Source organism: Colobus angolensis, unplaced genomic scaffold, assembly GCF_000951035.1.
Source record: "Colobus angolensis palliatus isolate OR3802 unplaced genomic scaffold, Cang.pa_1.0 Scaffold154, whole genome shotgun sequence".
Taxonomy (NCBI): domain Eukaryota; kingdom Metazoa; phylum Chordata; class Mammalia; order Primates; family Cercopithecidae; genus Colobus; species Colobus angolensis.
Window position 1 is genome coordinate 230,331 of NW_012114644.1, and position 12,230 is coordinate 242,560.

The following is a 12,230-nucleotide window of genomic DNA, read 5'->3' on the forward strand; positions in this document are numbered from 1 at the left end:
AACTCCGTTTCAAAAAGAAAGAAAGAAAAAAAGGATTTTGGAAATAATCTAAGCCAAGGATTCATTTTATACATAAATAAGTCAAAATAAAATATATGAAATGTAAAAAAGATGAATTTAGGGCACTTTAGGGTGCTTGTTTGAAGATTTTGCTGTTGTTTTGCATTGCTGCAGCTATTACAGGATAAGACCGAGCCCAAAATGCATACTGATATAAAAAGATAGTAATTTGAGTTAAAGAGAGAAAACATGACAAAGCCTGCATTCATTTAAATGAAAATTGTGTTGTTCATGGTAGAGGTTACTCTAATGACTTAACACTTGCCAAACATTATGGAGGAGGTTGGCAGCAACTTCTAAAAAAAAATAAATTTCTATTCTTATTGAATCACTAATCATAATGATTTCTGAAGGGCAATTTTAATTGTATTAGATGGTGTGGTTATTAGAACTAAGAGTATGAATTTTATTAACCAGAATTTATATGATAACCTTTTGAAATTTTGGGGTCAATGATGAATCATTGTCTCTGCATATTAAGAATTTTTAATTTTAAGAACAACAAGCTTCTAATATTATGATCAATTTTAAAAATTTTATTAAATATACAGTCGTTTTTAGAATAATTGGTGTTAGGATAATTGTAATCACAAATTTCAATTATCATCTTTTTATTAGTGGAGCTTTAAATTCAAAAATTTGCTTTAGTATGGAATTCCCACATTGCTTCTTGTTTGTTAAAACTATTCGGGCAAATTATAAAATGTAAAGTCTTAGATTATAACACTGCCAAGCTAGATATAATGAATAAGATACTTCTTGATAACTCTCAGTGGGACTCTTGAACAAATGTATGGTACATGCTGATACTTAAGAGAAATAAAGATGTAATGGAGATTCTAATATGTCTATATACATTTTACAAATGATGAGCCAAAAAGCTTCCTATAATAATATAGACTGAGACCCTAGTCTGAGGCATAAGAAAGCCCTGTATAAATCAGAAAGACAATGTTCAACAAATCAGAAAGACAATGGTCAACATGTTTATCAAATTGCCTAATATCTACCGTGTTCAGAGATAAAAAAAGAAAAAAATAAAGAAGGAAAAAATGAAGTATTTAAATCTTTTTAGAATATAAGAATTAATACCAACAAATGGCCAAACGGCTCACAGTTATGAGTCAAATAAGGCTTCAGTACTTGGAATTCCACAAAAGCAGCAATGTGCCTGGGGAGTAGAGCAAAAAAGGAAGGACTTCAAGCATTATCTAGTTTCAATTCCTAGCTCAGCCATATTTTGGCTGTGTGGCAATGGATATACTACTTAAAATGTCATAGTTTCAGTTTTAGGTCTTTATCTTAATGGGATTTGCAATAATGTATATAAAATGCCTAGCATGTGATAGGAATCAACATATGTTATTTTCTTTCCTCTATAAGCCCTGGGTATAAAGGGAACTACTTGGCACCCTTTCCTTAGGAACCTGGGATTTGCACTTTATTAGATTAAAAAAATTAAATATAGTTGGAAATTTTCACAAAAAAGTTAAACAAAATAAAGTTAGGAAAGTGGAGAGAAGGACTGCTGTAAAACCCATTAGTCAAAGCCAGTGCATTAGTTAATTTATCAAGGTTAGAGACCAAAGGAAAACCAATTTATAATAAGGGTTAGAGGGAAGGAAAGTTAGGATCAGGAAAATGGATTTTTGCTAAGTGAAGAAGGGAAAATAAAAAGTTACACAGGAGAGTGAAAAAACATTTTAAAATAGTCAGGCTGGTGTTATAAGCAGAAGTGCTCACACTTGGGAATTTGTGCCAGCTAGCCCAACTTTACGATGCCTCTAATGAGGATCTAATCCTGTCTATGCTAGACAAGAGATTATATTTTAATGGTAAAGGAGATAGGAAACTATTTGACTATGACCAAATTATTTCACAAACTTGTGACTGTTATGTGAGGAATGTAGAATAAATTGGGGGTTCATTTCCCATGAGGCCTAGTATTTGTGAGTAATATTGATAATGTCCCCCTTTGGATTTTTATGAATTTGTAGGTTATTTTGTTTCTGCTTGTATGTAATGAGGATAGAAGCAAGATGTAAATACGTGAGTAAAACAAATAAACAGGTGAACTATTGCTTGACAATTACACTTGAATATGCCAGGAAGCATAGCAGTAGTTAGAGATATAAGCCAGAGTTAGACACAGCTGAATTTCATCTCAGTCCTTCCATTTTTGGGATTTTGATCAAGTTACTGAATAGTTTCATGCATCAGTTTTCTTGTTGGTAAAATGAGGTTATAACTACAACACACTTCACGTGGTATGCATGTAAATGACTTAGCACAGATCTCAACATAAACCCAGTATTTAGGTTATCTCTTATCTTAGTTATGGCTGACTAAATACCAGGAAGGAAGAAATGGGTGGATAGGTGGAGGATGAAAAAGAGTGAGGAGAGGAGGAAAAGAGGTAGAAGAATGAAGGAAAGTAGGAAGTAAGTAGGAGGAGGGGAATGGTCAATTTATTAGAACAAAGTTAATTTTTCTTTGTGTTTTAACTTGGAATCTCTGAAGACAAATTATATATTACATAAATAGACGCATATGCACTTAGTTTTCTTATCCTTAAATGTACTTCCTGTAAGGCACAACAAATGAATATTGAGAGATATGAGATGCATGCCTAAAATTTGGAGTGAATCTAGAAGTTGGCCACTGTCATATCCTGTCCATCAGCTTCTTTTAAGAGGCTTCTAAATCAAATTCACTTGTAAAAGAATTCAAGTAATTTATAATAGCCAGCTGAAATGTCAACTAGAGACTGAAATTAAGATTTATTTCTGTACTAGTGCCAAGGCAATTGAAATATGGTGTCCTTAGAAAGTGTCATTTTGGATCTTAATGTTCTTAATGGTAGATCAGGAATGCATGAAACAGATGTGAGGTAAAGCTGCCAATTCTTCTGTATTTGAAACAGAATTTAAGATATTTTATTTTTCTCTATTAATGTTTGTGCATTTCAGTGTTTTTGCTTTGAGTCTTTCATATTTCAGGCAGAAAGTCTAGAACATAAATGCCTTATTTATATTTTTTAAGGACTATTGCCTAAAGAAATTCCCTATTTTGACACAAATCCAAAAAGCCACAAAAATGTACATAACCATAAAATATTTCTGCTTTAAAATTTACCATAAAAAAGACAACCATAAAGATAGACAAGCACCTGGGGAAAATATTGGTAACTCACATCACAGAAAAGGGTGCTAAGTTTCTTAATGTATAACAAACTACAAATCAGTGAGAAAAATTTCAAATATATAATAGAAAAATGAACCAAACATAAGAACGTTAACAGAAAAAATTCATAAATGCTTCTTTTGTATATAAAAAGATACTCAGCCTCATTAATAAGTGTCACTTGAAATTGCAACATCATTTTTTCACTTTTAAGATTAGCAAAGATCAATATTTTTAGTAAACCACATTGTTGGCAATTTCTAAGGGAAATAGACATTTTTGTAAAATGGTAGAGGTAAAATTGTCAATAGATATCAAAATTAAAAAAGTACATCACCTTTGACTTGGTAATGTTACTCTGTGTGTGTGTGGGTGTGGGTGTGTGTGTGTGTCTGTGTGTGTGTTTTCCAAACAGATGGATCTACTCACACAAAGGAGAAGTAAACCCTTTACAAAGATACTCACTGCAGAGTTTTTGTAATAGTGAAGAAATGGATGCACCCCAATGTCCATAAATAAAGGACTAACTGAACAAATTATGGTATATTCATTATAACAAAATACTACTTAGTTGCTAAGAAGGATGATGTGGGCCTATAGGTACCAATAAGAAAAATGTCAAAAACATACTACATAAAAAATTAAGATTCAGTAAAGTATATAGAGTATGCTACCATTGTGTAAAAATATGGCATGTATATTCTTGTGTATACCAGCCATTCCAACTTCAGTAATTTGCTACAAAGACTCACACGATCCAGCATGTGGTCACATCCATGGCTATGACTGATTGCAGCAAAGATACAAAGCAAAATACGCAAAGGGAAAAGGCACATAGGACAAGGTATGGAGGAAACCAGGAACAGGCTTCCAGAGTCTTGTCTCCATAGAGTTATGCAAGATGTACTACTTCTTCCAGCTTCAAATTGTGATAACACTTATGAAGAGTTATAAACCAGAGAAGCTCATTAGAGATTCAGTGCTCAGGGGTTTTATGTGGGCTGTTAACTTAGGCACCCTCTGTCTAGCATGTGTCATGGTAGACGCCTAGAAGGAGTCCATTCAGCAGAAATCACATTGCTGGCACTGTCTAGGCACGCTAAGCTGCTCTTATTAGTGAGGGTATAGAGGCAATGTTCCTAAAATCCAAGTTTTCCAACCCTAGCTGATGATCTACCTTGTAAGCTGGTCTTTCTAAGAATAGCAATTTCAGGCCTGTCATATTAACTCTTTTCTGTACAGCTTATATACAGCATATCTTGGGAACAATAAAAAAAAATCAATGACTGTGGTTTCTTCAGAAAAAGTAATTGAGTAGTCAGGAGATTTGATTGGGTAAGTTCTCTTTAATATTTATTCTTTTCTATCCTTTTTTTTTGTCACATGTTACTTATTTGAAAGTAACTTATTTGAAAAATAAAAACAGATGATGAAACAATTCACTGTTTATTTTGTTAAAGCACTTTTTTTGTCCTTTTATATTTTACCATACTTTTCTCTTTGTATATTAATTTTATTAGCATTTTTATTTTTATTTCTACTTAAATTTTAGGCTTAATAGTGAACGGAAATTTCAAGGGCAGGCAGTTGACCCTGTATATCAGGCAAGATGACTGTAGGGCAAATCAGTGCTTTTTAACCTTTCTCATGTCGTGGAACATCTACAAAATGATACTATATCTACTGGCACTGGGATATACATATATGATGTCTCATGAATAAGACAACCTTATGTCTTAAGACAACCTGTGTCAGTCTATCCTTGGGAATAGAGACATAACTCATTTTCTTTTTGAGACAAGTTCTTACCCTCCCACCCAGGCTGGAGCGTGGTGTCGTGAACATGGCTCACTGCAGTCTCAACCCACTAGTCTCGAGTGATCCTGACCTTCCAGTTCGAGTGATCCTGACCTTCCAGTCTCGAGTGATCCTTCCGCCTCAACCTCCAGAGTAGCTGGGATCACAAGCAGCTGCCACTATGCCGGCTATTTTTTTTTTTTTTAAAATTGTAGAGATGGGCTCTTGCCATGTCTTCCAGGCTGAACTTGAACTACTAGGCTGTAGCAATCCTCCCACCTCGACCTCTCAAAGTGCCGGGGTTACAGGCATGAGCCACTGTGCCCAACCCCATAACTCATTTAAGAAACCTGTTCACCATATCCTTAGAATGAAGAAGCTCTGCTTACTTCTCGAGTAAATTTCTGTTTTATCTTAGATACTCCTCTTGACTTTAAATATTGCCTTCTGGTAAAGAAAAACTGTCCACCCAAATAGACCATTCCAAGGTTCCTTATGATTTCGCCTTGTTCCTCATTTATCTGAAAATAGGATTCCTTGACTTAATTATGCGTCAACTTGATTGGGTTAATGAATGCCCAGATAGCTGGCAAATCATTTCTGGATATGTATGTGAAGGTGTTTCCAGAAGAGATGAGCATCTGAATTAGTAGACTGAGGAAAGAAGATAGCCGTCACCAATATGTGTGGACATCATCCAAACTGTTGAGGACCCAAATTGAATAAAATGGTGGAGGAGGGGAAATTTGTTTTCTATGCATGAGCTGGGACATACATCTTCTCTTGCCCTTGAACGTCACTTATCCTGGTTCTTGAGCCTTCAGATTCGGACTAAGACATAAACCATTGGCTGTTATGGTCCTCAGGCCATTCGGCTTAGGCTGGAACTAGATTACTGGCTTTCTTCGTTTTTCAGCTTGCACGCAGCAGATCCTGGGACTCATTGGCTTCCATAATTTGAGAAGTAATCACTCATAATAAATATCTTTCTATATATCCATAAAAATTTGTTCATTCTGTTTCTCTAGAGAAACCTAATACGTTGCTTTTTCTCTAATCTCTCCTACATTTTCCTACCTGCAGTCTTTTGTTTAGGCTCTTATTTCCAGGAACGTTTGTCTCTTTTAAAATCCATCAGATAAATTTATACCTGTTTTTCAAGGTCCAAATTAAATGATATCTCCTCCATAGATTCTTCTCTAAGCCATTTAGAATTAATTTCTTTGATATCCAACTACACAGCTTATTATCCCTAATTATAGTACTTTTCTTCTTGGGACTTAGCAAAACACTTCCCTATTGTGCTTTCCAGGGGTTCTTCCCTCCGTGGGCATTATAATAGCCAGTGAACTTCTCAGCAACTCATGCCAGATGAAAGCACTCAGTCTCCCTGAGGCTGTGGTTCAGGTGATCATGTGAGGTAGGGCCCAGGCTTCCTCTGGGGAATTCTAACATGGACCTCAGATTGAGGACTCCTCACAATTTTTCTAATTTTCAAGCAAACTGCCTGTGTTATTTTCATTACTCATTTGAATAATTTAATCATTTAAATCAGTTTATGAGATTATTTAGGTCTGATCACTTAAACTTTGGTAGCCATTATATATTATATAGTGTAGCTATTCTGCAAAAGTCATGTTAAGTCCTGCTTTCTAAAAGTGACAGAACCACATACCTTAAACACAATTTCTACATTATATTGTCAGCGAGAAGAAAAGTTCTTGTTGAACTATTTGCTTTGGCAGGTAGGCTTGAATTTATTTCAACTAATTTCTATGAAAGTTTATATTTAAGCTTTTATTTGTGGTAGAAAAAAGGCAACCACAGCTTCAAATAATTAGATTGGAATTTCAGTTGTCGGATGACTTTTATCCCATCCTTTGTAATTTATCAATACCATGAAGATGTAAATGTGGAAAAGTCTGATTTTTATACTTAGGTTGCAAACATTACAATAGCTGAAAAAGATTTCTACTGCATGGTAAAGATTAAGAGATTTTTCAGTTTTTGTTTTGAAAAATTTTGTAGCTACAGAACAAAAATTGTGGTGACTTATAATGTGCCAACTTCCCAGAATCCCTGTGTCTATATGACTTCTAGTTATCCCCTGACCACAAAAGACATTTGTACATGATATTTGGAAACCAGACATGAAGCACAAACTCTAATTTTTGTGCACTAAAGTTTCCACAGGATGCTAGGCATGTTGTTACTGAATTGGAAAGCTTACTTTGTGGGAAAGGCAGTTTCTGGACCTGCCTCTACCCCCACCCTGCTGGCTTTTTTTTCTCTTTTGTCTTCTCCATCTCTGGGCGAGTATATGTACAGCTCTGAGGTGAACTCAGCCAGTTTCCCACAGGTCACCCATGATAATGAGCCTGAAGATGCCAAGAGACAGATGGACTTCTAGTTCATCCTCACAGCTCCCAGTTAGCTCTTATTGTTGTTCATAACCAGCTTTTTTTCTCAACTGCCAGTCTGGCTGATGCATAACAACTTCAATCTCAATATTAGATGAAGCAAAAACGGTGCACATAAACTGCTTCCTCAGCTCCAACAAGGGCAAAGTTTGAACCTCTGGATTCCTTATTCTACGTCACACATAGTGGGTCCATAGCTCTGATCCAACTCTGATGAATATAATATTAGGTTAGTGCAAAAGTAGTTTTGCCATTTAATGGCAAAAACTGCGCTTACATTTACACCAACCTAATAACACATATCCTCACCATCTGTAGTCAATAATTACTAATATTTTATTATGTTTGTCTTTTCTATTTGCCTACCTTGTTTTGGAGGGAAGAAGGCTGGGCTGTTTGTAAATAAGCTATAGAAATCATGATACTTTATGCCTAAGTGCCTTCACGTGCATTTTCTACTTATGATACTATCCTTGTAACGACAGTATCATTATCACACAAAATTACTGCAAATCTCCTAAATCACCTAGTCCTTAGACCATATTCCAATTTTATTAATTATCTAATATATATATATATCTGCTTTCTCTAATTAGTCAAGTTTCTGATTGAAGTTCACATATGCATTTGGGTATGCTGCCTTAGTCTCTTTTAATCTAGAACAGTCTTCTAAATTTTTATTCATATTCACCCCGTGGCATTGGAATTCCACATTCTGAATTTGTGTATTATTTCCTCATGGGGTTCTTCTATTGTCTGTACTTTCTATATATTGAAAATTAAGTCTAAGGCCTAATTCAATGCAGTTTAAATATTTTCAATGAGAATCCTCTAAAGGCAAAATTGTGTTTTTCCTTTGTACTACATCAGAAGACACCTATTATCACGTGATCCCCCTAATTATTAGTGATGCAATGATTAACCAGCTGGTGAAGGTAGATTGGGGGTAGATTTTCTTCTTTGTAATTAGCAAGTTATCTGTGGAATGATGCTTTTGTACCATGTGAATATCACATATATATATGTGTATATATATATTTACCTAATAGTTTTGTAGTGCTTTGATGATACAACACTTGCCTGGTTCAGTTTTCTCACTGACTATCGTAAGATAGTGATTTTCTAATTTTATCATTTTCCTAATATTTACTAGTTTGTATTCTGTTAAAAAAGCTTATCCTTGTTAAGAGATTTATGATCACTATGAAAAAAGTGTTTTTCTGTTGTTAGAAATTTGCCTGACAGCAAATAATAGTGATCAGTTGTTCAAAAATTATGTCTTTAATCTTCTTCTTATATACGATATTAGACGGACCAGGTGTAAAATATGTGAAGGAAGCAGGAATAAATTTTTAGTGATATCCAGGTAGACGAGTATTCAAGCTAAGCTTTAGGGCAAGATTTATTAGACAGCTTTGGATGGTAAAAATATTATTGTATAAAATTTCAATGAGATTCTGAACTATGGTTTTCCTTAGATAGTTTAAGTCTATCTGTCATAATGGCTCTGGAGAGACATACTGTAAAGCTTCTGTACTCTTTCTTGATTGATTTCTAGGTTTCTAAAGACATCTTTTGAGATAGATGGTACCTAGCATATGCAGAGTGGTCATAGAATATTTATATTGAGAGATTCTTAAGTTCTAATGGGGCCTCTTTATCAGGAGAAATCCGTCAATATTACTATCATGAAACCTCTGGTGGAAATCAGTCCAACTCCAAGCAATAGACTGGGTTTTCCTGATGAGGAAATTGGACAAAACAGCAATTTCTGTCCAATTTCAAAAGGATCACTTTTGAAATTTTAGCTTGATGAAATCTTAAGCGAATGAGGTTTTTCTTTTCTTTGAGGCAGGCTAGTTTGAAAAATATTCTAATATAGTTTGTAAATTAATATATATAAATTATATAAATTATAGTAGCTGTCCTTAATTGTATCTCTTGGCAAAATATTCAAGAGTAAATAAATATTTATTGAATCATATAGAAAACTTTAGGGTTATTTGGTTATTCTGAAAAATTAAACCCAATGAGTTTTTTAAAAACAGCCAAGATAATAATATTTAAGGAGAATTACAGTTAGAAGTACCCACACATTTTTGGTACCTAAAACAAATATGTAGACACATTACATTACATTTAAGCTTTCTTGTCTATAAGCCCAGAGGATTGCACTGATGCAAAAATGAAAATTTTGGTAGAAAAGTGGAGGATATAGGAGAATGGGGTGACGAAAGAGATAACATTGCTGACACTAGTCCCCTAGGAGCCAAAAATATGGCTCTTGATCTTTGCCTGTTCCTGCAAAATTACTATAATAAAATTACTATAACAAAACACCTGAGACCAGGTGATTCATAAGAACAAAAGTTTGTTCCTTACAATTATAGAGGCTGGAAAGTCCAAAATCAAGCCACCATTAGATTTGGTGTCGGATGAGGGCTGTTCTCTGCTTCCAAGATGTGTTAATGCTGCATCCTCACATGGCAGAAGGAGCAAATGTGTGTCCTCACATTGTGGAAGGCAGAAATGGCAAAATGGGATGAATGCTGTGTTCTCACATGGATGAAGACATGGAAGGGCCAGGTAGCTCTCTGAAGCCTCTTTTTTTGAGAGCATTAATCTTATTCATCAGGATGTAGCCCTCATTATGTAATGACCTCTCAAAGGCCCCACCTTTTAATACTGTCACGTGGATGTGTAAGTTCCAGCATAAAAATTTTAGAGGAACACATACATTCAAACTATCACACTCTCTTAAAGTTAACACATCAAAGTAGGCCATCTGTTTCCAACATGAGTTGGAAGACATCAGTTGTGACATACTGGAGCCTCTAAATCTCAAAAGTATGTGTGTATGGGCTTTAAGTTTTTACAACCCTTAGGCTTAAGAAACCAAAAGATAAAATAATAAAATAAAAATGGCATCCCTAAAGACTCTAGTGAAAGTTATAAAACATATCACCCTATAGTGAAGTCTAAATTACTTATATCATGGCAGGACCATGCCTGTGCTTGGCATACACAGAGATAGTTTATTTTGAAAATGTGACTGAGAGACAAAAAGCCTCATCTAGAACACAAAAAAATTTAATACCACGAGAAAGAATCAGAAAAAAATGAAAAATTATACCCTAGGAATTGAATAGTGCAGAGAAATCACAATGAGTATGTTTATGTTATTACAGAGGTAAAAAATAATGGAGTTCATATAACAGTAATAAGCTTATGAAAGTAAACAAGCAGAAGTAAAAGTAGCCAAACAGTATTTCTAGAAATGAAAAATCACTGATACTAAACTCAGTGATAGGTTAAACAGTAGACTGGATATAGTCAAAGAAAAAATAGTAAATTTGAAGATACATTTAAGGAAATCACTCAAAATTCACCAGCGAAATATGGAGATGGAAAATATAAAAAAGAAATTAAGACACAGAAATATGTCTACTAGAAATCTAAGAACTAGAGAAGAAAGACACTAGGGAGAAGAATATATTCAAAACATTAAGGCTCATCATTTTCCAAGACTAATGTCAATGCTAGTTAAGCAAAACAGAGAGGACACAACGAAAAATGTGAATATTCTCATTCAGATTGTGTATGACCGCCCAGAATATCTGGTCATTTGATTTTTCTGCTTAACACCTGTGATATAATAAGAAAAATATATTTGGTTTCCTGGCACAGAGCTTCTGAAACACTTGTATCTTCTTCAGTAATAGGGGGGAAAGGAGCATTATTTGTTTTTCATAAGCCCCTTTGAGTCATACCTGAGTTCATGTTAATGTGATCACTCTTGGTTGGGGTGTGGCTGGAGGGTATGTCCTAGAAAGCTTCCAGAGGAGCCAACCACGTGGTTAGAAGGTTGGAACTTTCAACCTCATCCCCTGACTTTTTGGAAGGAGTGAGGGGCTGGAGCTTGAGTTCAGTCACTAATGGCCAATGATTTATTCAATCATGCTGACGTAGAGCCTCCATAAAAACCCTAAACAATGAAATTCAGAGAGCTTCCATGCATCTCTCTGCAGGGAGGGCGCTCCAACTCCATGGGAACAGAAGCTCCTGTGCTAGAGACTCTTTCAGACCTCGCCCTAGGTACCTCTTCACCTGACTGCTCATTTGTATATCTTATGTTCTGGGGTACATGTGCAGGATGTACAGGTTTGTTCCATAGGTAAATGTGTGCCATGGTGGTTTGCTGCACCTGTCAACCCATCACCTAGGTACCAAGCCCGGCTTGCATTAGCTGTTTTTCCTGATGCTCTCACCCTTCCTGCCCTCCCCCGACAGGCCCTAGTTTGTGGTGTTCCCCTCCCTGTGTCCATGTGTTCTCATTGTTTAGCTTCCACTTGTAAGTAAGAACATGTGGTGTTTGGTTTTCTGTTCCTGCATTAGTTTGCTGAGGATAATGGCTTCCAGCTTTATCCAGGTCCTTGCAAAAGACATGATCTCATTCCTTTTTATGTCTGCATAGTATTACATGGTTATGTATGCACCACATTTTCTTTATCCAGTCTATTACTGATGGGCATTTGGGTTGATTCCATGTCTTTCCTATTGTAAATAGTGCTGCATTGGACATACATGAGCATATATCTTCATAATAGAATGATTTGTATTCCTCTGGGTATACACCCAGTAATAAGATTCCTGGGTCAAATGGTATTTCTGGTTCTAAATCTTTAAGGAATCACTGCACAATCTTCCACGATGGTTGCACTAATTTAGCTTACCACCAACAGTGTAAAAGTGTTTCAATTTCTCTACAGC

At 35.3% G+C, this 12,230-nt stretch overlaps 1 pseudogene; it reads left to right on the forward strand.

The window, feature by feature from the left end:
* The first annotated feature begins 2,873 nt into the window (after positions 1–2,873).
* The window catches only part of LOC105507881, a 180,458-nt pseudogene continuing 171,101 nt past the window's right edge, over positions 2,874–12,230 (forward strand).